The sequence below is a fragment of the Dasypus novemcinctus genome, chromosome 16 (genome assembly GCF_030445035.2).
Source record: "Dasypus novemcinctus isolate mDasNov1 chromosome 16, mDasNov1.1.hap2, whole genome shotgun sequence".
Taxonomy (NCBI): Eukaryota; Metazoa; Chordata; class Mammalia; order Cingulata; family Dasypodidae; genus Dasypus; species Dasypus novemcinctus.
The window spans coordinates 75,304,260-75,332,013 of record NC_080688.1 but is presented as its reverse complement, the minus strand read 5'-3'; the positions used below and the strand labels follow the sequence as shown (position 1 = coordinate 75,332,013).

Genomic DNA, 27,754 nt, shown 5'->3' with positions numbered 1-27,754 from the left:
TCCTCTTTCTGGAACAGTCCCCACCGTTCTTCACTCCCCTTCATCCAACTAAATGCTGCATATCTTTAGGTCTAACTGGATGGCACGCTGAGAGCTCTTCCCTGGCCACTCCCCCCACACACAAGCTGAGGTCGGGTGTCCCACCATGTGTTCCTAAATGGTCTATTTTTTTTTGGCTCTCTCCCTACTGGACAAGATGCCTTGTGAGATCAAGGACAATGGGCCTCACTGAGGCCTCCCCAGGGCCATTACAATTAGTAAGACATTTAAATACTAAGTGTTGAGATCATCAAGCTTAACATCTACAGTTTTTTTTTCAATGACATTTAAAGTTAAGGGAGGATCAAATACTTTATATTTTTCCACTATCACTCCACAATAAATATTTTGAAGTCTCTTTTGAGCTTCCTTATTCAATACTGAAAGATTAAACACCACATATTATTGGGAAAATACTTGTTATTTCTGGAAGAGTGAAAAACAAAACAAATAAATGTTTAAATGTAAAAAAAAAAAAAACCAGAAAACAATATGGCTGCAAAATAAAATCATTTGTCAGAAAACAGAAGATGCTTAGAAAATACTGCTGTAGCTATGAAGAAACACATATTAGAATAAATTTCACAGTGTGGCAGGCCTGTTCTCCCATTGAAAGAAGTACAGCTATTTCTAACATGCCGCTGTATTTGCTTGATTCTATTCCAGTGATAACGTGCCTGAAAAAATTATTTTTTTATGGACCAAAAATTAAAAAATTGGCAGAGAAGGTATATTCTCAACAACAAATAACTTCTTTAATTAAAACAATCTATTATTTTTTATAACTGAGTAATAGTAACCATTGATGAAGCAACCTCTATACAGGAACCTGAAATTCTGGGGTTAAGCTACAGAAATTCCAGCACACACAGAAGTCATCACTGAATCATTCACAGGTAAGTTACTGCAGCAAAAAAAGCTGAAGCCAGAAGTTCACAGATTGCTACAGGCTATCACCAGCGAGGTTAACTTCATTTTTTAAAAAAGAGGGTGGGGGGGGAGTTCCTTATAACAGTTTCCATAAAAGATAGTCATACTGTACTTTGAAAGATGAGGCATGCCATTAAAATCAGTGATTTGCTAGCTATTTCAGAGAAAGGCCTGAAAAATAAATAATTCACTGTCCTTTTAAAAAGTGAAGAGTTTCAAATTTGCTGACCTTTTCATTGATATGACCTGTCCATATGTTATCTAGCAGGTGTTTCTTTGTTGGGGCAAAAAATATTTCATCTGTCCCTTTGAGGTAAAGATAATATTTTAACCGAAGGAAATAAAGTAGTACTTTTAGAAAGAAATGCAGAAATGGATGTGGCTCAAGCAGTTGGGCATCTGACTCCCACATGGGAGGTCCCAGTGCCTCCTAAATATGAGCAGACGCAGCGGGCTGATGCGGTGAAGCGACACGACTAACAGACACAAGCAGGGAGCAGATGTGGCACCTGCCTCCCACATGGGAAGTCCCGGGTTTGTTTCCCGATGTCTCCTAAAGAAGACGGATGGACAGACAACAAGCAGAGATAGGAGTGAGCCATCTCAAGGAGTGAAAAAATGCTTAAGAAAAATTTTTTAAGTAAAAAAAAGAAATGCGTGCTATGGAGAGCATTTTAGAAAGAGGTTTGGAAATCATATTTTATGTGACTTTGTTGCTAAAATTTGTACAAGAATATTGCCTTTAATAACTACCAGTTATGTATGCTTTAAAAAAAAATCATAAACAGAATTTTCTGAGCTACAAAAAAAAAACAAAACTCCTAAATGAAGAGCTTCAGCGGGTCTGAGCCTTTTTTTAAAAAAAATACAACGCTCCCCAATTGACATCACAGAAACAATTGACTGGCATCTGAAACAGGAATTTCATTAAACTGTTGGATAATTGATAGAGGAGACTGAAAAATAACCACCAAGAATAAAGAAGTGATAAAAATATTCCACCTCTTCCAGTTGGATCTAACTTTGTGAGATATCTTTTCCCTCTATGAATCTTTAAGAAAATGTTGAAATAAACTGAATTAAGAAGATCTTCAAAAAAAGAAGCATTTTTAATCACACTGAGCTAAGAGATATTAATGATGTTAGTGACAGCAAAAAAACTGTACTGCTGATAAAATTAATTTTTTTAAAGATTTTTTATTTTATTTATCACACACACACACCAATGTTTGTGCTGGCTGCCTCTGTTTACTGTGTGCTCATCTTCTTTTTAGGAGGGACCAGAAACCAAACCCAGGACCTCCCATGTGGGAGGGAGGCACCCAATGACTTGAGCCACCTCTGTGCCACCACCATCTCAACTTTCTTTAATTTCTATTTTTATGTATATTTTATAATATATGTAACACAGTATACACTGCTGTATTTAATTTATAAGTGAATCTACATATTGGTGAAGAACTCTCACATTTTTTTACTAAAGATGCAATCAATCAAAAGAGTATAAATGCTACTGAGTTAGGAGGATTGCCAGAGTGGAGCAACTCAACTCTGCTCTGCTCAGTGGAAAAAACCTCAGTTTCACTACACCAATATAGTAGATTTGAGGAATGCTGCATGTGGCACTGAATAAACCTTTTCCAAATATGAGATAAATAACTCAAGAAAAAATATTCACACCATGTTTGAAAAGTCCATCTGAGTATAGTCCAGGTAGTATACTGTCATCTTTTTGAGGTTTTCATCTCAACGTCTGCGCCACTGACAGAAAAACCTACAGATATAATCTTGAGAAAATTCATATCTAAAAAACAAATACAGAAAAAAGCCAAGAAAGAAGACTGAGAAGGAATGATGGTGGCATGGAAGCTACCAGAAGAGAGAATTTCAAGGAAAGAGTTTTAGTCCAATTTCAATGCTCCCTTTCTGGCAGTGCCTCTTTGCTGACTTTTCTCCCATCTTCTCTATCTCATTCTATTCCAGATAATGTTAAGTCAATCTGATGACAGATTATGGAAAACTCAAAGCCTAAACCACAATCACTTAAGCTATCATAGGCACGAGGCCCCCATGCACCATGAAAGGCTCAAAAACATCTGTCCATCTATCTGTCCAGATTATTTTAACTAGTCTATCCTACCCCTACCCTCTAAATACAAATTAAACTGAAAGGAATAAAGGTTATTTCTCTTGGGGCCTAAAATAAACCCCCTCTGGCTACTTCGTGGCTTCTTTTCTCATTGATACTAGACAGTAACTCTTCTTGAAATTCTCCTTTCCCGTAGCTTCCATGGCACCATCATCATTCCTTCTCAGCCCCCAGCACGTGCCAGCCCACCTTCACCAGGAGGCCCCAGAAACCGAACCCGGGACCACCTATATGCAAGACAGGAGCCCAATCACTTGAGCCACATCCTCTTCCCTCAGTCTTTCTTGACTGATTTTTCTGTATTCCTTTCTCATATATGATTTTCTCAAGATTCTATTTTTTTCTCTGTTCTGATCCTTTGAACTATATTTCTATCTTCTCTGCAATAACCCACTATTATGATTATTGTAGCTTTAACGTGAGTCTTGAAATCTGTTCTATTAGCCATTTATGTTAAATGCCAATTATACAATAATGCTTACTAAGGTCTGAGTGGCTGGGGTAGGAGGTTTGGAATGGATAAGGACGAAGAATATGGGATGGAGGCAGGGTAGCATGGCAAATTGTTGGGCATGGTATGAAAATGGAATTTGGCTCCGAAGCTCCACTCCGTGGGCTGAGGAGGGCTGCTTTGAGACTTTGTTCCAGTGCATTGCTCCATGTTAGAGTAATGCAGGGTCTAAAGGTAGGCAAGTATGTCGAACGGAAGGGGCTGTTTTTAAAATCCCATCCCAGAGCATAACCATTTGGTATGAGTGCGAGCACCCCTACTACACAGAACTATAGAATAACCTAGAGTTAGACCAGCCCTTTTCAGTTTTCACATGCTTAACTGGGTGCAGAATGCAATTCTTGAACCGAAATTAGACCTTCGGGCTGCTGCAATGCTATCCCAGCTCTCTTGAATGCTCTTTCTACAGATTATCTGCCCTGCCTGGCTCCCTCCGTAGCTTCATTCCAGTCTCTGTCAGACAGGGTTTCTTTGACCACTCCAACTAAAACTGCTCCCCTTCCTCCCCAGCCAGCCCTTTACCCTGCTTTATCAAGTCCCATAGCACTTAATTCTCTTTAGGGGTGTCAGATAAAATACACACAATCTTTTACGTTAAAAATTATTCATTGTTTATTTGAAATTATAATTTAACTGGGTATCCTGTGTTTTGGTTTGCTAAATGTGGCAACCTTCCTTATATTAAATGTTCAATTCCTTTCTCTTCCATTCAAACGCAACATCCACGAGGGCAAGTATTGGTCAGTGGCATTAACTGCTGTAAATCCCCACATCTGATGGGCCTTGACAGGTGTGACATAAGTAGGCACTTGGCACACAGTGCCTCATTCCTTCATTCCTCATAAATATTGAGGAATGAAGGAGGGAACCACAAAGCAACTCTGCACCAACCGGATGTCAGTGCTAAAGGGCCGGATGTCAGTGCTAAAGGGCCGTTCATGCCCAGGTCCCGTCTGGGCCTCCACTGCCTCCTCAGAAAATGTTCAATTGTAGTGGAGATTCCAAGGGTTCAGACATTTGTTTTCTGGTCCAGATACAGGATTATGGTCAGTAACATACCCAACCAGTCACAGAACAGCTTACAAATTCCACTAACAGAAATCAGAACGGAGCCATAAATACAGCCGTCAAAAGAGAAATCCTTTGGTTTAAATGAACCCCCATTCACTTCTTATTTTGCCAATACCCCCCCCCACCTTATAATCACATTTCCTTCCCCAAACTCCACTCAGTTACTCCTCTGTTGCGACCTCTTCCCTATAAGCTAGAAAACAAATGACATCAAATACGGCCCTGCACAGCCAGTCTTTAAAACACTTGGATGCCTCCAGGGTGATAGTTTAGGCAGCTTCATTTGCTGTGCTGACAAGTGAGTATTGTGAGTTTTGACTTCCAGGAGACTCTGTAATTCTGCCCCATCGCTCATTTGTATTTACTCAGCAAAGTAACTGTCATGACCCGTAGCTTTCCTCTCACGGGCCTTTTCCAGAGGCAGGAAGCCAGAAAGGAAGCTGAAGCCTGAAAAACACACCTTTTTACTCAGAAGCAGCAAATAAATGCTTCTTGCCATGGTTGTACTTCAAGCGTTTTGACCCAGAGGGAGGCCAAGTTTTCCGTCCATACCCTATCCTCCGGGGGCAGAGGAGGGAGAACACTAGAAGACAGCCAGCGTTACAAAAATAAATTGTCGTGTAAGCTTTCTAAATATTTCCTGTAAGCGTTCCCGGACTAAACCCTACAGAGTAATTCCCAGCAATATGTATCTCGGCATATTTCGGACTTGACAACCAAACATCAACAGGGCGGTGGGAGAGAGGAAGGAGGAGAAGCGAACTGGGGCAGGTCGCTGATGAAAACCTGCCAAGGAACAACCCCGAAAAGAAAGTCAAAAAAGTGCAAGACCCAGAAGGCCCGGCAGGTTGGAGCTGAGGTTTGGAATTGAGGGACCACACACTGGGCTGTCTTGCAGTGGGCCTCCTATGACTCCACCGTGTTCTGTGTAGTATCACATTACGTCTAACGTTCGTGAAACCCAGCCTTCATGCTTCCAACAACTGAACTAGACCACAACGGAGCTTCAGGGTGCTCTGGCAGCTCAGGAAGAGCAGGACTCTTCCTCTCTGCTCTGAATGACCACAGGGTGCCGGTCTGCTCTACTTCCAGGGTTCTGGCATCTGTGTCTCACAGCGCTTCTTTGGTTTTCCAGGAGGTAAAGCGGTCAGGAGTTACTTCCTGCCTCTCCCAAAGAAGCTGCTTCCGGCAGCCCCTCCTTAACCAAGTACCCAAGTTTGTTAGAATCTGGAGGAAACCAAAAGGAGGAGGGGGAGGTGCTTTAAATTCCTGGAGTTTACATTTTTTGGCAGCTTGTACACTTCCTCCCTCCCGCCACATTCCTAAAATGTGTTCTAGATTAGCCGGCTTTGCAGGATCTGTGACTATTTGGTGTATGACTTGTAGCAACAAGGCTAATACCCAACATTCACTGAGCACCGGCTCCACGCCAGTTATTGCTCTAAACACTGTGCTCTGTACATCTTATCTTATTTAATCCGCATTCTCTCACACAAACCTCTGAGGAACTTTTTGAAGCGCACAGCCTTACCGGGCAGTGAGCTCGCCCTCTCCAAGGAGCACAAAGCACGGAGGGAGGCCCGCACTCGTTCTCAGCCCTCCTCTGGCCTTCCTTCCTTCCACCCTCCTAGGGTGTGTCGCTGATTAGAGACCCCACAGCAGGTAGGATAAAATCCAGCTCCTTTCTGTGATGTACTAAGCCCTGCAAAAGGCAGCCCTGGCTTACCTCTCAGCCTCTTCGACCCAAATCCCCAGGCAAGGAACACTCCAGGAGTTCTTCAGTATCTCATTGCTGGAAGTCTTTCTTGCCTGGAGGCCTCAGCACCAGGGCGGGCCCTCACCCAGGCACCTCGGTTCGGCTCTTACTCACGGTTCCTGTCCTAGCTTGGCGCTCACTTCCTCTGGGAAGCCTTCTGGGAGACCTCTTCATTGTGTCACGTTCTCCTCTCAGGAGCTCCAGTAATGCTCGGTATTTCTCCTATCATTGCATTTATCACATAGCACAGGGGGCGCCTGCTGGTTTCTATCCCTCCGTGGAGAGGGAACTACAGTCGTTTTCCTAAGGCTGCCGTAACAAAGTGCCCCAAACTGGGTGTCCTAAAACAACAGAAACTCTTCTTTCACGGTTCTTCCTTACCTCTGCCTCGCTTCCGGTGGTGGGCAATCCTTGGCGTCCCGGACTCGCAGCTGCAGCATTCCATTTCCGCCTCCACCGTCACATGGTCTCCCCTCAGGGCAGGCCCCTGTGTTGTGTGTCTGGTTCACCATTATATCCCCCAAAGGGGAGCACAGGGCCTGGCACATGGCAACAAGGACAGTGATCAGAGCTGTTTATTCATTCACTCACTCAACCGATGGTACAGCGGGCGCCATGGTAACAGGGTTCCTTCACTGAATCCTTCTTCATGGATTACCTCGTTTACTCTTCATGACAACGCAATGAACAATCCCGTTTCTAGATCAGGAGAGTGTGCTGTCGTTTCTTTTGTTAAAACAAAATCAAGCACTTTCCCAAGGTCACACAGTAATTAAGTGACACACAACAGACACTCAAAGCCATCTTTGTTGGCGGGACGGATGGATGGACGGATGGGCCGTGGTCGGGGTGAAAGCCCACGAAGGAACTGGGAACTAGGTTAAAAGTGTGCCTCCTCGGAGGGGAACTATTTAAAAATCTAATGCAAGAGGGCCTGAGACCCGCAACGTCCCCTCCAGAGGCAGAAAGCCCGCAGGCCAAGGCAAGAGGACGCGGTAATCTAATTGAATACATTAGCATATCTAAAGAAAGAATGTGTCCATCACGAGCGGGGGGTGGGTTTAGCTTTAGAACCTTGGGGAAAGAAACTTAAATCAGAAGCAGGCGTGGACCGTGCCCGACCTGAGCACCGTGTCGGGCGGGGGGGTGCCCGCGAAGGTGAATCCTCGGGCTCTCGAGGCAGGTGCCCCCGCTGCGGAGATGGCTGCGGCAGACAGCTGCGTCGCCCCCGCGCCTCCCCCGCCGCCAGCCGCCGCCTGATTGCCTCGCGGCTTCCGCCTCCGGGGAGAGCTAAGAATAGCGCGCGGCTCTGCGCGCACCTCGTGCGGAGCACTTTACACGCTCTCACTGTGGCTTTTAGGCCTCACACCCGCCCCAGCCTCCTAGCGAGGAAACCTGGGCTGGAAGTTTGGAGGGCTTGGCCAAGGTCAAAGCGCGGGGACTCGGCGGGGCGCTCGCCCCGGGCCGGGCTCACGCTTCCCCTCGCCCCCGGTCGGCCGCCCACGCGAGCGTGCCCGGACCAAGGACAGTTTTCTTTCTCGCTGTACAAAATAATTAAGCTGGCGTCCTGGTTTATGCGCTAGCTTTTGGCGGGGTGGTTTCACGGATGTTTTCCTTGAGAAGTCCCTTTCGGCAGGTGGGGGTTCAGGCGTCCCCACTTCTGGATCCCCCTCCGGCGCCCCCGGCCCCGGCGCGGCCCCAGCTCGGCACGCTCTCGCCCGGCCCGCTGTGCCGCCCGCCTTCCTGCCGTCCTGCCCTCCGCCGTCACAACCACCTCCATCGTCTATTGAGAGGGCGCTCCCGCAACCGTTTCACAAACCGTTCAGCACCCCAAGGCTTCGCCAATGAAAGCGGGGCCCAGGCGTAGCCCTGCTGGGACAATAGGCGTAACCCAGAGCTGACCCCGGCCCGCGCGTGTGCGCCCGGGACCCCTGGAGCAGCCGCTCGACACGCGTGTGAAGTCCTGGTTCTGCCACAAAGAGCTTTGTGACCGTGGAAGAGCCACAGGAGGTCCCTTAAACCCATGTCATAATCTGTGAAACTGCAAGAATTGCGGAGGTGATGCTCAAGAGGCGAAGGGCCGAGGCCCCCCACCCCCGCGCGCAAGGGCAAAGTAGTTTTAGGAGAGCCTGTAAACCGTTTCAGCCAACACACTGCTACGCATCCAGTGCATGGTTTTGGACCTTTTTTTAACCCCCAGACCTGCAAGGACAAGAGAACCGGGCAGGAAGGAAAACGTGTGCGCAAACGTCGCAACGCGAACCCATTGTTCATTCCCTTCTCTCGGCTTCCACGCTCCTCTCCCCAGCTCTTCAAATGCCTCATTAAAGGCTGAAAAACGTCCCATTAGGTCCAAATGCGTGGAAACATATTCATGATTATTCAAATGATCCCCAGTAACATAATCAGCCTTGTCTTCATAAATATTCATCTTCACTGTGCTAATCACCCCGCAGTCTCGCCAGCGGGTGTGCCTCCGCCGTGCTCTTCCCTTCTGCCCTCGGCCGCCCTTTGTCTGATACTCCTTTCTCCAGCTGGGAAGCCTCCCTCGTCTTCCTAGGTGTTCATGATCTCATTCAGAGTAAAGGTGGTTCTGGTTCAGATCTAAAGCTTTTTTTATTGATCTCTACCTGAAGATTATTCTACCAGAAGGTTATTCTTTTTTCTGTAAAGAATGTCTAGCCAGGATCCGACAGCTTTAGATTCTCAGTCAGCAATCCTTCCTTGACACTCCCTGCTTTGGAGAATGGGAGCCGTTTTCTTCCCTAAATGGGCACGAGGGCAGAGCAGTGTGTAGGGGAAACAACCCTCTGTGATAACATGCGGCATGAAACGTGTGCTCCCACGGAAGAGCAAGGCAAGCACTGAGAGCACCCAGAGGTAGCAAGCCTCCGGGGGAGTGGCTGTAGAGATGTGGAGAGGGCGCAGCTCAGGGTCGAATGGCCCTCCAGAGGCTCTTTTCCAGGGATGTACCTGGATACTTAGGATGTGATCATTATTCTCATCCCGGTTGTCTGCCTCTTCCCCAACTTGACCATCTGTCATTGATTGCAGCAACCAGGTGCAAATGCTAGAAAAAAGCATGAATTCTAGCAAGGCCAAGTATGAGAAAGACCGCTACAGACTGAGGAGTCAGGGCAAGTTGAAGGAAGCCCTCAAGGAGCATGTTTCTGGTCATTAGACCTGGCATGGTGGCAAGTAAGAGTTCCAGATCTGGAGCGCGCGCACACGCGGGCGCACACACACACACACACACACAGCATATACATTCCTCAGCCCAGAGAGTAGAAGACAGGTTGGAACCGTTTTCCTTTTCCCACAGTATCCAGAATTGTAGTCTGTTCTTGTGGTCCACAGTAAGGAAGTATTTAAACTATTTACATCCTTTGATGGAAAGAGAGGCAAGGGAAGAGGAAAAGGGGAGCCTTTTTATGGTTAGGGACTTTGGAAATCCTAGAATGGGAATAGAAATAATGGAATTAAAGGAAGAAAGAAAAAAAGGATAGTAACAATTAACTTCTAGACCCAAATAAAAATATGCGAGGATTCTATATTGTGCACTTCTCTATAAGACAAATGAAAATCTCACTGTTGTCTTTAATTTGATATGAGAACAATTTTGCTTCTCAAGTTTTTCAGGGTGTAAGGTAAACCCACTGTTGCTTATGGTTTAAATAAGAATCTTTTTTTTTTTTTCCTTTTCAAATGAGAATCAAATTGTTCTAAGAAGCAAAAAATGTATAGGATGAAAAAGAATTGAAAAGAGTTTTTAAAATAATGTGCTCGGTAGTTTCATTTGTCTTCCTGGAGGCATGAAAATAAAATAGCTCATCAAAGAGCCTCCTGGTTCCCTTTCCTATAAACACGGAGAACACGCCACAGCGGGGAAAGAATGCTGGGGTGAGAGAAACCGTTATCAAATGTTTACAGTTGATGGTTATTGGTTTCAGAGAAATAAATAATATTGCTTTCTAACCCACAGAGGTCTCATACCTAAGATTGGCAACATTGTTTCTTAAATCAACATCACTTTCTCTTCCCAGGAATTGTCACAAAAGCTGGGAGTCCTTGGTTTGATTTAATGAGGTTTGCACAAAGACAGTTGTCAGTAACCACAGAAACAGGTCAGGGTGTCCATAATGATTGTGCTAGAAGAATTGTACTCCAGTCTGAAAAGAGCCTTTTTAATTATAGCGTTTTTTATTTTTAATTTTTGAGTGGAAGCAGCGTGTGAGACTCTGTATGGGGAGGCAGGAATATAGGGATAAGAGATGAACAGTCTTTTGTCTATATAAAAGGATAGCAGGTGGGCTCCACTAACCAATCTTAACTCCAGGACTTGGCTTAACCCTGGAGAAAATGTTTTTCATTTTCAACTCTATGCATTTGCTGTTTCTTCACTTCTTTACATTGCAAGCTCTTCCAACAGTGCACAGACCAGGGGAATAGACCAAGTTCTATTCAAGGACAGGTGGGAGGGTTTAGAATACCTCAGCATAGCACAGTTCCTGGAGACCTCAACTTCATTGCACTGGCTGCCCTGAATCAGCAACTCCCAGGCAAGGCTGACCTGACCTATTCTGAAGCTGGAGGCATGGAAGCAGAAGCCTGTAAGCTGGGATTTTTGAGTGTTAGGTAGTTCCAGCCCATCTAAATTTTCTGGTTTAATTTCTCACCTCAACCTGAAAACATCAATGCAACTCGTTCCAGAAAGGAGCACAACTTAGTAATATTACAAATACGCGCACAGGACTGAATCCCAGCACCAAAGGGAAGACCTCAGAAGCCGTCTCTACACATGAGCGTTGCCTGGAAGTCCAGGGCCAGCTCATCATCCATTAGAGTTCCTTTCCTCTTGGGATCCACCCCTTCTCCATCATTTTTTTTTTTCAAATCAAATGTTTTAGTTATAATTTGCTATCTTTTTAAGTGTATAGTTTTACAGGTTTTGACAAAAAATGCAGTCATGTAACCACCGCCACACTCAAGATATAAAACAATTTCGGCGAGCGGATGTGGCTCAAACAGTTGAGCTCCCGCCTTCCACACGGGAGGTTCCAGGTTCAGTTCCTGATGCTTCCTGAAAAAACAAGAAACACAAACGAAAAACCCAACTCAGGAAAGTCAACATGGGTCAGTGGTTGAGCGCTGACTTCCCACACACAAGGTCCCAAGTTCAATCCCCAGGCCCCCGTACCTAAAAAAAAAAATTTTCATCAACCTAATAGGTTCCCTCCTGTCCCTTTGTAGTCCAGCCCCTTCCCCTCAAATTGCCTGCCCTTGGCACCCTTGATCTTATTTCTGTCCCTGTAGTTTTGCTTTCTCCAGGATGTCTCACACCAATGAAATCATCCAGCGTGAAGTCTTTTATGTCTGACTTCTTTCACTTAGTGTGATGCTTCTCAGGCTCATTCATACCGAAATTCCATTGTATGGCTATACTATAGCTTGTTTATCCATCTACAAGTTGATAGTCCTTCTGGTTGTTTTTTTTCCAGTTTGCTTTTTTTTTAATGATGAATAAAGCTGCTCTAAACATTTGTGTATAGGTCTTTATATGGATGTATGTCTTTATGCTTGGGTAAATCCCTGAAAGAGAGATTACTGGGTATCACTACAATAAGTGTATGTATAACTTTAAAGAAACTGCCTCTTCCCCCATTCCTCCTTCTCTCAGTCCCACCAATCTTCTTTGGGATTTACATGTTGAAAAACAACACAGGACTCTACAAATGTCAAAAGATTAACTTTAACTCAGATTCTAGCATCCATTATGGACTTTGAAAGATGGAAAGTGAGTTTTCTTTCTCTCCATGAAGCTAGAAGGTGGGCGTTCACTGTACAATTCTTTCAACTTCTCTGTATGTTTGAGATTTTTCCATAATAAAATATGAGGGGACAAGATAGACAGAAGCTAGCTTTGGTACAGCAGCTCATCAGTGCCAACAGAGACTCAGACACTTTCTATTTTTTGCCCCACTACTCAAGCAAATTGGCTCTCACTTTCAAACTTGTCTCCTCATGACTGTAAGAGAGTTGTTGAATCTCCAGACATTACATCACCATTTGAAAAGGGGAAGAGGAGAAGAGGGGAAGGGTTAGGTCTGCTGCCTCTAATCCCTTTCATCAAGAAAGGGAAAGCTTTTCCAGAAAACTCTCAGCAGATATCAGCTCACACGTCATTGTCCTAAAGTGTGTAACATGGCCGACCATAGCTGCATATGAGGATGGGAAAGTGATTAATCAACTGGGCACATTCTCAAATTCCTTCCCAAATTTGGATTGTTTTCACAGAGGGTGGGATGAATTCTGGCAAGCATGTTATGGATATCTGTTATACCTAGTATTGTATACAGGCACCTGATGTCAAACATTGCTGGCATTGTCAAGTTTATACCCACTTCAATGATTCTGGCATTAGCTGCTTCCTCGGAACTTCCATTTTATCTGGGCAGCATAATGATAACACAAAACACACGTGACCCTAGAAGTATATGACTGAAGACCTTACAAGGCATTCCATACTACATGTCATAAAATTTGGAGCTCCTAGTGGTGCCATGAATTGTATAGCTGAAAATTGAATTTAACCAGGAAAGAGTTTCAGTAATATCCCAGAAATGAGATGCCTTGAGTTTCTTCTATTATGAGACGACATTTATACAGCACATCAAAAAACCATCAGATCTAAATATGCATTTTTTGTGTATATAAATAATCAATCTGAAAACTCCACAGGTACCACTCAGTAAACCCAACACATATGTGTATATCAACTTCAAAAGTGAACGACTTTGGGCTCAAGATAGAGCAGACACTTACAGGTCTATTAACTTAGTTTAGCAGGTGTTTTATTAACTCAGGGTGATATTTACCTTCAGGCTTTACACTATTCATTCCTCCACCAGAACTAATTTGTTATTCAACAAAACCCTTTGATTTTTTAGATCCAAATTAAAACCCAAATCTTATAACCAAATAAAATATTTATTCAACTTTTGATTATCATCAGCAGGCGCTAACAACCTTTTTTTTCCCTTAATATCCTATGGAAAGGAAATTACTGTCTGGCCATCCTGCCTTGACAATCTCCCTTCTTGGCCTCTGTGACACCACCGAGTTGTAATCTACTCTGTGTTAGGAATGTTTGTTTCTCCTCCTGCCCTAATTTCTGCTGTCTCCGAATTCAAAACCCTGGTCTTAGGTATGACAGACTTAAGTTCAGTTTCCATCCAAGCCTGTGACCTTGGGTAAGTATTTAACCTCTCTGGGCCTTAGCTTTCTTATCTGTAAGAATGAGATGCTAATATCTACAGAGGATTGATGTGAGAAGTCGATGAAATCTATCAAGGTAGAGATCACTCCAAGTGTTCCAAAGCCACAGGACCTGCTGCAGAGTTGTGCTCAAGAGATGTAAGCCTCTTTCCTCTTTACTAGTAGATGTCACTCTTCTTGCCTTTCAAAAATTTAAAAACAAATCAGTGTTGGAGTTCACTGTAATAGTTTTGTATTATTTTTGCAACTGTCCTGGAAGTTTGAAGTTATTTCAAAATGAAAATTTTAAGAATAAATAAATAAATAAAAATCTGTGTTGCCCATGTTTAGAAATGGAGAGATTTAACCTAAGATTTTGTACTTCTGACTTCTCAGTATGAAGATGGGATCTTGTAAAGCTGGGCCTGCATCTGTGCATGGACAGAGTGGTTCAGAGCTGAGCTGCTGCCCCTCGGGTAGGGCCTGAGCCCTCCTTGTTGCCACAGTCCTTACTCCTCCCTATTGCCTCAGCTTGCTTCATTCCTTTGCCTGCCTGGCTCCTAGAAGCTTTTTTTTTTTAATTAAAGCAGTTTTATTCACATACCAGACAATCCATCCAAAGTGTACAATCAATCACTTTCAGTATAATCACAAGCTGTGCATTTATCACCACAATCAATTCTAGAACATTTTCATTGCTTCAAACTAAAATCACAAATATTACTATTAACTGTAGTTGATAATTTCCAATAGTTGAATTTTTCCCCGTATACCACCCTATTATTAGCACTTTGCAATAGTAATGTACGTTTGTTCTAGTTCATGAAAGAACATTCTTATATTTGTACTATTAACCACAGTCATTACCCGCAACAGTGTTCACTGTATTATACAGGCCCATGTTTCATCCTCTAGCTTTCCTTGCTTCTAAAAGCTTTTGATTCTAGTCCCTACTCTATATTCCCTTTCATTACTCAAGCTACTCTGAAGATTTAACAGTCACATCTATGTAATCCTTTGTCAGTGATATCTCCCCTGAAATCCGGCAAAGTGAACACATTCCACCCAGGAGAGGACTCCCTTCCTGATTTCTCCATCTCTGAATGCCTTTTAATGAGCACAGTTAAACTAGAAAATATTCTAATTTATCCTAACATCACGCTCTTGGAGGTAACGTCAGATTGCTTCTCTTATTTCACTTTATTTGAGCTGTGGATTCTGGCCTCATCACTGACAAAATTTGAAGGATATAGGATAATAGATTAGCAAAGAGCATGTAGCAAGGAGATGGGCTCCAGTTATATGGGAAAAGTTCCAGTTCTAGATCCACCACTATTGTATGACCTTAGCCAGGTAAATTAACCTCTCTGAGCCTCCGTTTCTTGATCTAAGAAATAAATAGCAACACTTGTGCCTTCCATTGAAATGTCACATGAGAATGTATGTGCAAGAACTCAAAAGAACTATAATCTATCTAAAAAATGTTGGTTAAGATCACTATTTTACATAAGCACATGAAAAGATGTTCAACACATTAATCATTAAGGAAATGCAAATTAAAACTACTATATAATATCACTTCACATACCCACTAGAATGACTATCATCAAAAAGACAGACAATACTATTAGCAAGAATGTGGAGAAACTGGAAACATAGATTGCTGGTAGAAATGTAATATGATACAACCACTTTGGAAAGCAATTTGGCAGTTTCTTAAAAAGGTAGATATATAATTACCCAGTAGCTCTACTCCTAGGTATCAAACCAAGAGATATAAAAGCAGATGCCCACTGGGAAGCGGATTTGGCTCAGCAGATAAAGCATCTGCCTACCACATGGGAGGTCCAGGGTTCAAACCCAGGGCCCCCTGACCCATATGGTGAACTGGCCCACGCGCGGTGCTGACGCGTGCAAGGAGTGCCGTGCCACGCAGGGGTATCCCCCACATAGGGGAGCCCCACACGCAAGGAGTGCACCCTGTAAGGAGAAACGCCCTGTGTGAAATTAAGTACAGGCGCCCAGGAGTGGCGCCGAACACACAGACAGCTGAGGCAGCAAGATGACACAACAAAAAGAGACACAGATTCCCGGTGCCGCTGACAAGAATAAAAGCAGACACAGAAGAACACACGGTGAATGGACACAGAGAACAGACAACTAGGGGAAGGGGGGATGCGGTAGAGGGGTGGAGGGGAGAGATAAATTAAAAATAAATAAATAATCTTTTTTTTTAAAGTTTTATTTATTTTATTTATTTCTCCCCGCCCCCCCCCAGCTATCTACTTTCTGTGTCCATTTGTTGTGCGCTCTTCTGTGACCACTTCTATCCTTATCAGCAGTACCGGGAATCTGTGTTTCTTTTTGCTGCATCATCTTGCTGCCTCAGCTCTCTCTCTGTGCGGCACCTCTCCTGGGCAGGCTGCACTTTCTTTCACGCTGGGCGGCTCTCCGAACGGGGCGCATTCCTTGCGCGTGGGGCTCCCCTACATGGGGTCACCCCTGCGTGGCAGGGCACTCCTTGCACGCATCAGCACTGCACATGGGCCAGCTCCACACGGGTCAAGGAGGACCGAGGTTTGAACTGCAGACCTCCCATGTGGTAGACGGATGCCCTATCTATTGGGCCAAGTGTGCTTCCCGTAAATAATCTTTAAAAAAAAAACAACACGCAAATGTCCACAGAGACCTGTGCTCATAGCAGCATTATTCATTAAAGCCAAAAACAGAAAGCAACCAAAATATCCATCAACTAGTGAATAGATAAACTATATGTGGTATGTACATACAATGGCACACTATTTAGTAATAAAAAGGAATGAGCAGATGATACGTATTACCACAAGGATCAAGCTCAAAAACATTACACTAAGTGAAAGAAGCCAGACACCCAAAACTTACATTTATATGAAATTTATATGAAAAACTATGGAAGAGAAAGCGGCTCAGCAGCAGGCTGGGGGTGGGAGTGGGGACTGACTGAGAACAGGCACAAGGGAATTTGGGGGAGTAATAGAAGTGTTCTATATCTGGATTGCAGTAATGGTTGCACAACTGCACAAATTTACTAAAACTCATTGAATTGTGCACTTAAAATGGGTAAATTTTATGGTAAATAAATTATACTCAATACAGCTGTTAAAAACACAGATTACTATTCCATAGTTGACTATTTCCCACTCTAGCATTGCTACCAATTATGATAAACATTTCAAATGTGCTAAATTAAAAAGTGCTGACAAGGAAAACAATCATGCTCTTCCTCAAAAGATAAATGTAGCAGCCCACAGACAGCTTCAACAGGGAGCCTCTCTCCAGAGCTCAGACTCAAAGTCATCCTGCATTTCTCCAAAGAATATATTTAAATATAAAGGCCAAAGGCACATGAAAAGATGCTTAACATCATTGGCCGTTAGGAAAATGCAAACCAAAACCTTAAGGAGGACTGATGTGGCTCAAGCTGTTGAGTGTCTGCCTCCCACAGGGGGGGTCCCGGGTTCAGTTCCAGATACCTCCGAAAGAAAAAACAGACAATGTGCAAACAACGAGGAAAAACAATGAGATAACAGACGAGGGAGCCATCTTGGGTGGGTGGGGGAAACCTCAAGGAGATACGACTTCACACCTACTAACTTTTTTTTTAATGGAAAATAACAAGTGTTGGCTAGTATGTGAGGGTACTGGAACCCTTCTGCAATGCTGGTGGGAGTGTAAAATGGTGGAGATGCTGTAGAAGACAGTTTGGTGTTTCCTCAAAATGTTAAACATGGAATTACCAGGTAACTTGACAATTCTACTCCTAGATATATATCCAAAAGAAATTTGAAAATGGGGAGATACTTGAACATCAATGTTCATCACAGCATTACTCACAATAGCCAAGTGGAAACAACTTGTGCCCATAAAAAGATGAATGGATAAAGAAAATGTGGTATACTTGTGTGTGTGTGTGTACACCTATACACATATACACAGTGGGATATTATCTCCATAAAAAGGAATGATATTCTGATATATGCTACAACATGGATGAAACTTGAAAACATTTGCTAAGTGAAATAAGGCAAACACAAGAGAATAAATATTGTATGATTTCTCTTGTTTGAAATATGTAGAATAAGCAGATTCACAGAGAAAAGGTAGATTGGGGGGTGTAGCAGTTGGATATAATAGATGAATTCCAAAAAGAAATACTGGATTATGCTTGTAATCTGATCTGTACCTGGGCATGATTGAGTTATGATTAGGGCGTTGAGTCCCCTCCCTGTCCCCACCCCTTGGTGGGTGAGGACTCACAGATAAAAGGCATGGCGAAGAACAGAGTTGAGAGCTTTAAATGTTGGAGTTTTGTGAGTTTGATGCTGCAAACTTAAATTGGAGCCCTGGGAAGTCAGCACGCAGAGGAAAGAGAAGCCAGCCTCAGAAAGGAAGGAACCTTGAAGCCAGAGTAAAAGCAAGCCCCAGGAACGTAGGAACCCAGGAAGCCTGAACCCTTGCAGACGTCGGCAGCCATCTTGCTCCAGATAGACTTTGGTGAGGGAAGTAACTTATGCTTTATGGCCTGGTATCTGTAAGCTCCTACCCCAAATAAATACCCTTTATAAAAACCAACCAATTTCTGGTATTTTGCATCAGCACCCCTTTGGCTGACAAATAGAGGGGGAAAGGAGGTGAAGAGTTATTGTTTAATGGGTATCCAGTTTTCTTGTTGTGATGAAAAGGTTTTGGTAATGGATGGTAGTAATGGTAGCACAACACTGTAAATGCCACTGAATTGTGCACTTAAAAAAGGGTAAAAACGACAAATTTAATCTTATATATATGTATATATTACCACAATTAAAATAATTTTTTAAAAAGTTGACCCTGTGGAGTGAAACTCCCTGGAGGAAGTGAGGTGAGCTTCGCAGAAGTAAACGGTGCTCATGGAGTTTGGTAGAAGGTTCACGTGTGGTGTCCAGGTGTCGGTTCTCAGGCCCAGAGTCCCTCAGGGGACAGCACGCAACACAGACGCCAGTGCCGGGAGCTGTCGCAAGGAAGGACGGTTAGCAGGATGGGACCCACGTGGTTTATCTGAAGGGGCAGCAAGAAAGAAGGCATGTTTGTGTGTCCAGCCTGTGCCAGGCTAATGACTGGCCTCGCCAAGCGTTGACAGGATTCTGCTGGCGCGCGCGCTTTCACTGGACATGACTTCTTTGGCATCGGGTTTGAAATGGTCTTAGGAGATTTGGATGGGGTGAACCTGGTCACCTCCAGAAGCTTGAAAATTCCTCAATCTGCAAAACTGAGGGCTGTACAGCCTCCTTTGAGGAGATCCCCCAGCCCCATCAGCCAACTAGCTTCCAGGCTTGCCTGACAGTAGCCTGGCAACTGTCTTTATGTGTAAATCCTCCTGCGACAGAGGAAAAACCAATCAATGTTTCCTGCTCCTTCCCTTCTACAGCATCTGTTCTGCAGAAATGCAGCAGCATTGGGAGCAGGGGCAGGCAAAGGAAGGTTTTGCCTGGGTATTTTGTGTTCTACTAAAGGCCAGCTACCGGTGGTGATAAAGGGTTAAATTATCTTTGCCAGTGGAGTGTGTGTAGCTCAGTGGTTGAGTGCCTGCTTCCAGTGGTTGAGCACTTGCTTCACATGTCTGAGGTTCTGGGTTCAATCCCCGGTACCTCCTAAATAATAATAATAATAATATTTGCCTTTTCCTTAGTGCCTTGCCATTGTTCTCTTCCCTTTAGATACCACATGGGGAGGTGACTTGATTCTGGTCAAAGGTGTTAGCCAATGAAAGAAGATTGGACAGAGCAAATTACATACATTGAGTGTCCTCTAGGGACTACAGTAGGTGCTAGAAATATGTATTTAATTTTTTTTTCAATTCTCTCCCCTCCTCCCCCCCCACCCCATTGTCTGCTCTCTGTGTTCATTCACTGTGTGTTCTTCTTTGTCTGCTTGCATTCTCGGTGGCACCAGGAATCTGTGTCTCTTTTTGGTTGCAACATCTTGCTGCGTCAGCTCTCTGTGTGTGTGGCACCACTCCTGGGCGGGCTGCGCTTTTTTTTCCATACAGGGCAGCTCAATGCGGGGCACACTCCTTGCACATAGGGCTCCCCTATGCAGCGGACACCCCTGCGTGGCAGGGCACTCCTTGCGCATGGCAGTGCTGCGCGTGGGCCAGCTCACTATAAGGGACCAGGAGGCCCTGGGTTTGAACCCTGGACCTCCCATATGGTAGGTGGATGCTCTATCAGTTGAGCCACATCCGCTTCCCTGTATTTAATTCTTAAAACAATTCCATGAGGTAGATGGTATTCCTGTTTTGCAGATAAAGTATCTAGTTTACAAGGCTCACGCTGCTCTTAAGTGGGTATGTCTGATTTAATTCAAGGTATGTTGGTCTAATTCCAACTTTGATTCCCCATGTGTTTTATAAAGTAATAGGTGCTTTGACATTCAATAAACATGGATTAAATTAAATATCAAGTGGAGCTATGTGGATGGGGTTCAGAGAAACAATTTCTTGACAATTTATTAGAAACAGTTTCTAACCCAAGAAGGTTCATCATGTCATTCTTGCCATCTGCTAAATGCAGAGTATTCCAGCCCAAGGCAGTGTGTTTCTTGCTTTTACAGTGAACAGATCCAGGAAATCGTGGTGCCAATTTTCTTTTTAATGAAAGGAAATAGAAGTGCAAATGCCCCAGAAACCTTCAACCAGACAAAGGATTTTGAAACATTGGTGTTTCCTGCAAAATTATGATGAAAGTAAAACATGCAAATATTACAGAAGGATACAAAATTCCTTCCTACCACCCCAATCCCATTCCCCGGAGGTAATCACTGTTTCTGGGGTAGCCTTCAGATAGCATCTATGAAAATCATGTGTGTGCTTGTACACACACACACACGCACGACCACGCTGTACATACTATTATGCAATGTTTTCATTTTTGAATTCCATCAGTGACATCTTCCTATGTCAGTAAACTGAGAGCAGTTTTGTTCTTTTCAATGGCTGCAGAGTAGCCACAGCATGAACCGTTTATATAATCACTCACATTTTTATAGAATTTTAGGTTATTTTTAGCTTTTTCAATTACAAGCCATGTGCAATACATATCCTTAAATACATGTCTGCTCACTTGTGCTAATATCTTTCTATGCTTATCATAAACGTTTTGTTAAGCTTTGCTACCCAGTACATTCCTTCTAAACATCCTTTATACCACATATATGTTCAAATTCATCCCACAAGTATTTATTGAGTACCTACAGTGTGCCAGGTAGGTGCTGAGTTCAGAGTTAGGGAGTAACAATGAGAAAACAAAATTAAATGAACACTATGGTAGAGCGGGTGTAGTTCAGTGGTTGAGCACTTGCTTTGCATGTACGAGGTCTCAGGTTCAATACCCAGTACCACTTAAAAAAAAAAGAAGAACACTATTGAAAAATAAATGCAATTAATAATTAATTTCAAAATGTCATGATTGTGATGCATGCTAAGAAGCAGAGCCATCTGGTGCTATGATATGGAAACTATCATATGGAACATATGATAGGGAAACTGACCAAACCAGAGAGTTGAAGAAAAATTTTCTTCATGAAAAATTTTCTTCAAGAAATAACAACTGAGCTCAGATCTGGAGACATTCTCTGAATTAAATAGGTAAAGAAGCTGAAGGTTCTGGAATAGCTTTCCAGGATGAGGGAACAGCATGTACAAAGGCCCTGTGGCAGGTGCGAACATAGCTCATTAAAGGAACAGAAAACGACACGGCTGATTACAGGTCGCTGTGTTGCTTGTGCTTGATAAAGCTAGTGGGTAGGCCAGGGTAGGGCCTGACAGGTGAAATTAAGGAATTTGGTCTTTATCCTAGGAGGAACGAGAAGATGCTGAAGTATTTTAAGCAGAAGGGTGACATTATTAGATCTGAATTTGAAAATGATCTCTTTGGTTACAGGGTGAAGAGCAAATTGGAAAGAAGGAAGCATGGATGAGGGGTGCTAACCAATGGAGCAGAGATACAGCAGTCTGGTCCAGTGTGGTGGCAGTGGGGGATAGGAAGAAATGGACTGATTCAGGGACAAATTCATAGGGGGCTTAGGCAAGAGAGGGATTTCGCGGCCCCATGATCTCCATTAGTCCTCCAATAGGAGATTGACTTTTTTTTTTTTTAAGATTTATGTTATTTATTTCTCGCCCATTTCCCCCTGTTGTCTGCTCTCTGTGTCCATTCGCTGTATGTTTTTCTTCGTCTGCTTGCGTTGTCAGGCGGCACCAGGAAACTGCATCTCTTTTTTGTTGCGTCATTTTGCTGCATCAGCTCTCCGTGCGTGTGGCACCGCTCCTGGGCAAGCTGCACATTTTTTCATGTGGGGCGGCTCTCCTTGCAGGGTGCACTCCTTGCGGGGCACACTCCTTGCACGTGGGGTTCCCCTATGCAGCATGGCATTCCTTGCCCATGGCACCACTGTGCGTGGGCCGACTCACCAGACAGGTCAGGAGGCCCTGGGTATCGTACCCTGGACCTTCCTTATAGTAGGCGGATGCTCTATCAGTTGAGTCATGTCTGCTTCCCAGGAGACTGATGTCTTGCACATAATCCTTCGGCCCACCTCAAAGGTCCTCTGCAGTTTTGAGAGGCAGTTTCCCTCCTCGGGATGGTTTCATGCCTCAAGCCCCTCTCCCTGCCCGAGGGCCTTCTCTGGGAGCAGGTGTGCACTTGGCTCACATGCAGGCAGCTGGAAATGCTGTGGAGGAAAGGCCCGCAGGAGCAACCGGGAATCAACAAGGGACAGCAGTTGGTGGGTAAATCCCCCAGCTTCCTCTCCTTTCAGTGGGCAATTCTAAGGTGCATTCTATATGGACTCTCAGCGGGTAATTGTCTCACTTACCTGGGGCTGCCGTACAAAATACCACTAACTGGACGGCTGGTCTCATGGTCCAACTGGAAGTCTGAAATCAAGGTGGCAGGAGCTAGACTATCTCAGAGGCCCCTCAGCTGGAGCGGCCGGAATGCCTGGTGGGCAGGGCCTCTCTCTCCATGGTCTTCCACCTTGGGTTTCTGTGGTAAACTGAGTTAAGTACCTCAGAAGAAAACACATTCTTAATCTTAATTCATTCCCATGTGTGTGAACTACTGCAAATTGGAAGATGTTATTTTTAGTTAAGGTGTGACCAAATGAATAGGAGGGGTCATAATCCTATTACTGGAGGCTATTTAGAGAAAGCTACAGAGAAAAAGCCATGGGAAGAAGCTGGAGGTCACTGGAACCCAGAGGAGAAAGAAGACACCACCATTTACACTGCCATGTGATAGAAAAACGGAGGAGCAAGGATCGCTGGCAGCCAGCCCCGTGGTCTTTGGGGAGAAATCATCGCCCTGCTGACACCTTGGTTTTGGATTTCTCCTAGCCTCAAAACTGTGAGCCAATAAATTTCCATCATTTAAGCCAACCCATTGTATGGGATTTGTTTTAACAGCTGGGAAACTAAGAGAGCAAGGGTGGCCAGGCTCTTGAGCCTGAGGCCTCCAAGTCCCACAGAATCCCTTTGGCTGCAGTGTATTGGTTAACCCAAGGTGTAAGGTTTCCCCTTCTGATGGGAAGGATTGCGGGGATTTGTCGTCATATTTAATCGACATCTTTAGATCCTGACATCTCCACTCTAAAGCACTCACTGCCTGCTTAAGACTAAAATTGCAGAGAAGCATCCAGCAGTCCATGCCTGGTCAATGAGGTTGCGGGGAAATCCCTGTGGCTCAGGGCAGGTGCTCTGCCGCTGCTGACCTCTCATTCACGGCTCTGAAGGCCACACCATCAAGACTCACCAGGCAACGCAGGGGTGTCCCTGCGTAGGGGTGCCCCACATGCAAGGAGTGCGCCCCATAAGGAAAGCCACCCAGTGCAAAAGAAACTGCAGCCTGCCCAGGAATGGCGCTGTACACATGGAGAGATGACACAACAAGATGATACAACAAAAAGAAACACAGATTCCCGTGCCGCTGACAACAACAGAAGCGGACAAAGAAGCAGCAGCAAATAGACACAGAGAACAGACAACTGGGGTGGGGGGGGAAGGGAAGAAGAGGAGAGAAATAAATAAATAAATCTTAAAAAAATAATAAGACCCACCAGGCTTGGTAGCAGGTCACCCGGATAGCATGACTTTGGAGGAACCTTGAAAGTAAGTTGAGTGAAATAAACCAGACACAAAAAGACAAATATTTATGATTCCACTTATATGAAATATCTTGAATATGCAAATTCGTAGAGACAAAATAGATTAGAGGCTGCCAAGAGCTGGGGAGAGTGGGAATTATTGCTTAATCAGTGTAGTTTCTTCCTGGTATGATGAAAGTATTTTGGTGATGGACAGTGGTGTTGGTAGCACAACACTGTGAATGTGTTTAATGCCACAGAATTGTACACCTGAAAATGATTAGAACGGTAAATATATACATCACCATAATAAATTTTTTAAAAGGCCACTTTAAATTATTATTATTTTTTAAAAAGATATTTATTTTTAGTTATGAGGTACCCAGGCCAGGGATTGAACCCTGGACCTCATATGTGGGAAGCCAGCACTCAACCACTGAGCTACATTAGCTCCCCTGAGTTGGTTTTTTTGTTTGTTTTTTTAGGAGGCCCCAGAGACCGAACCCAGGACCTCCCACATAGGAAGCAGGTGCTCAACCACTTGAGCCACATCTGCTCCCATTTCTAATTATTTTAAAGAAACAATCCATTGTCTGGCTGCTTCCGTGTTTGTCTTGAATTGTGGTTAAGTTGGGTGGAGATTGGGGGCTCTATGGGGAAGCGGGTAGGGCTGGGGTGGGAATGGGCCTGGAAGAAGATTGTAGGTCCACAACAGCACCTCCTTTTATTGGGAAACTCTCCCCTCTTCACCCATGTGCTTCTGTCGGGGACTGCTAATCAGAAGATCCTGCTGCTTCTCCAAACGTGTAGAATTTCAACTCTGAACCAGGTAGTAGTCCAAAATATATCACCATTTAAGCACTCAGAACGAAGTTCTTCTAAACGGAAGAGACTGGAGTCCAACCCACTGGCTTCGTGAGCACATTATTTAAGCACAGAGGTAATATCTTTATTTAATATATTGCTCCTGAACTCCCTTCTCTCCTGTCTTCTGCTGGCAAGATTTGCTATTGAGGACATCTGTCCTGTGGAGCCATCCAAAGCTGTCGGCTCATTTGTGCCAGCAAGAGCGATTTTTGTAGGGTCCTCGCCCATCCTGGCAGGAGAGACAAGTGCTGTAAAGGGGGCGAAGCCAGCCCCCGAGCACTGTGCCAGCAGGGGCGGCAGCCTGTGAGAGCAGCTAGAGGCCAGCTATGCCTTGAGGTTGCTGCCAAATTTGGAGGACTCCCTAAAGCCGTGAGCCGTACAGAAATAGTGAAGTCTCTGACCTCAAAGAAAGAAAATCTCTGGCATCAAAGACCATCAGAACAGGCAGCTGGTCAACAAACCCCGTCAGGGAAGTCCCAGGCAGGTTCTGGAATGTTTGGGGGTGTGTGGAGAATTAGGGAAATCAGGCATCAGCCGTGGAGACATGGCGACCTGGCTTTCCATGCCAGCCTCGGTTTCTTTCTTCATCCGGGATATCTTAAGGATTGCCCTGAGCATCAAACGTAATCATGCATATGACAGGATCTGATACATAGCACTAAGAGAGGGCAAGATCCTGGTCTCATTCTCTGAGGGACCAGTGCTTAGTCGAGGACCTACTTAAAAGACCTTCAACAAGTCTCCACTGGTGGAAATGCATGGTGGTTACAATCTTCTATACTCTTAAGGGGTTCTGATTTATAAATAAATACACATATTTATTTACCTGGATTGGGATGACTTAATTTGTCTTGGTTTGCTTGGAATTTTAGCACTGAAAATTCCACATTGAATTGAATTAGCATTGAAAATTACACACTGACTGAATTTAACACTGAAAATTTCACCGTGGGAAACCCCTCAGACCTGGCAAACTGGGACAGTTGATCGCTTTACCTTAGGTAGAGCGGCTTAATCCAGAGAGGAACTGGATTTAGGAGGCTTCCTGCCAAGCCGAATTGAAGCTTCCCAAGGAAATCCTCTTTCTGGGGAACTTGGGTTTCTTTTCCTGGCCCTCCACTTCTGGCGGCCAGAAAGGAGAGTTACTCTTCCTGCTCAGAACTGCAGGCCCTGCCCCAAGGTCCCTCCACCCTCTGCGCTCCAGAGAGCTGAGCTGGCAGTCGGTGAAACTGACCTGTTACCCCCGGCTGTTTCCAGTGCTCAGATCAATAGCTCCTCCCCCAGGGGGCAGAGCCAGGTTTGGGGGGCTTGACGCTTAGATAATTTGGGGGGACCTCTGTAAGAAAACAGTAGATATGGCCATGGGAGCATGTTGCTAGATGCCCTCTGGGGACCTTGGAAGCGTCCACGCTATGAGGGGCTTCAGGCCTTGAAACTTAAGTTCATCAGCTCCATAGTAATTCCTCTCTTTTTCCCTAAAACATTATTTTTCAATATTTTTTCAAATTGAGGTGAAATTGACATAACTATCTTTTTTTAAAGATTTATTTTTAATTTATTTCTCTCCCCTTCTCCCGCCCCCCCCCCCCCATTGTCTACTCTCTGTGTCCATTCTCTGTGTGTTCTTCTTTGTCTGCCTGCATTCTTGTTAGGCAGCACTGGGAATCTGTGTTTCTTTCTGTTGGGTCATCTTGCTGCATCAGCTCTCCATGTGTGTGGTGCTACTCCTGGGTGGGCTGCACTTTTTTTGCAGGGCACAGCTCTCCTTGCAGGGTGCACTCCTTGTGCGTGAGGCACCCTTTCCCTGGGCGGGGGACCCCTGTGGGGCATGGCACTCCTTACGCACGGCAGCACTGCGCGTGGGCCAGCTCACCACATGGGTCAGGAGGCCCTGGCTACTGAACCCTGGACCCTCCATATGGTAGGTGGACACTCTATCAGTTGAGCCACATCCACTTCCCAACTTAATTATTTTATTTATTTTTGTTTTTTGTTTTTCCAGGTTAACTATTTTAAAGTCTACAATTCAGTGGCAATTAGTACATTCAAAATATTCTCCAATCACCACCTTTATCGTGTTCCAAATATTTTCATCACCCCAAAACAAAACCCCATACCTGTTAAGCAGTCACTCCCCATTCCCTCCTTCCCGCAGTCCCTGGCAAGCACATCTTCTTTCTGTCCCTATTACCTATTTTAGATATTTTATATAAATGGAATCATTTAATATTTGTCCTTTTGCATCTGGCGTCTTCAAGCCTCATCCATGTTGTGGCATCTAACATGTGTTAGAACTTCATACCTTTTAATGGCTGGGTAATATCCCATTGCATGGATATACCATACTTTGTCCAGCCATTCCTCCATTGGTGGATGTTTGGGTTATTTGTACCTTTTGACTACTGTGAAGAGTGCTGCTATGAACGAGCATGTACAAGTGCCTGAATCCTATTTTAAATTATCTTTGGTATATACCTAACAATGGAATTGCTGGGTGAGATGGTGTAGCAGTTTGATATTATTGATGAATTCCAAAAGAAATATTGGATTATGTTTGTAAACTGATCTTTTCCTCTGGGCATTTTAGATTATACTGGATTCATAGGTTAACTTGATTAAGTAATTATGTAAACCTCTTGTGCCAGTAGGACATTGAGTCACCACCCTTTGGTGGGTGGGGACTCACAGATAAAAGGCATGGCAAAGGACAGAGTTAAGGGTTTTTGATGTTGGAGTTTTGATGTTGGAGTTTGATGTTGAAGCCTTAATCTGGATCTCCAGGAAGTAAACTCACAGAGGAAAGAGAAGCAAGCCCGAGGAAGGGAGGAACCCAGGAAGCCTGAACCCTCACAGATGTCAGCAGCCATCTTGCTCCAACACGTGAAAATAGACTTTGGTGAAGGAAGTAGCTTATGCTTTATAGCCTAATATCTGTAAGATCCTGCCCCAAATAAATCCCCTTTATAAAAACCAGCCAATTTCTTGTATTTTGCATTAACACCCCTTTGGCTGACTAAGACAG

At 44.3% G+C, this 27,754-nt stretch overlaps 1 protein-coding gene across 2 annotated transcripts in view; it reads right to left on the bottom strand.

Annotated features, from left to right (window-relative positions):
• ZNF532 (zinc finger protein 532) overlaps nucleotides 1-6,841 on the bottom strand; it is a 144,377-nt gene extending 137,536 nt beyond the window's left edge. For both annotated transcript variants that reach the window (XM_058277811.2, XM_058277830.2), the window contains exon 1: nucleotides 6,427-6,841. The gene's annotated coding sequence lies outside the window, so the exon portion shown is untranslated. The remainder of the gene's footprint in view (nucleotides 1-6,426) is intronic.
• Nucleotides 6,842-27,754: the final 20,913 nt, after the last annotated feature.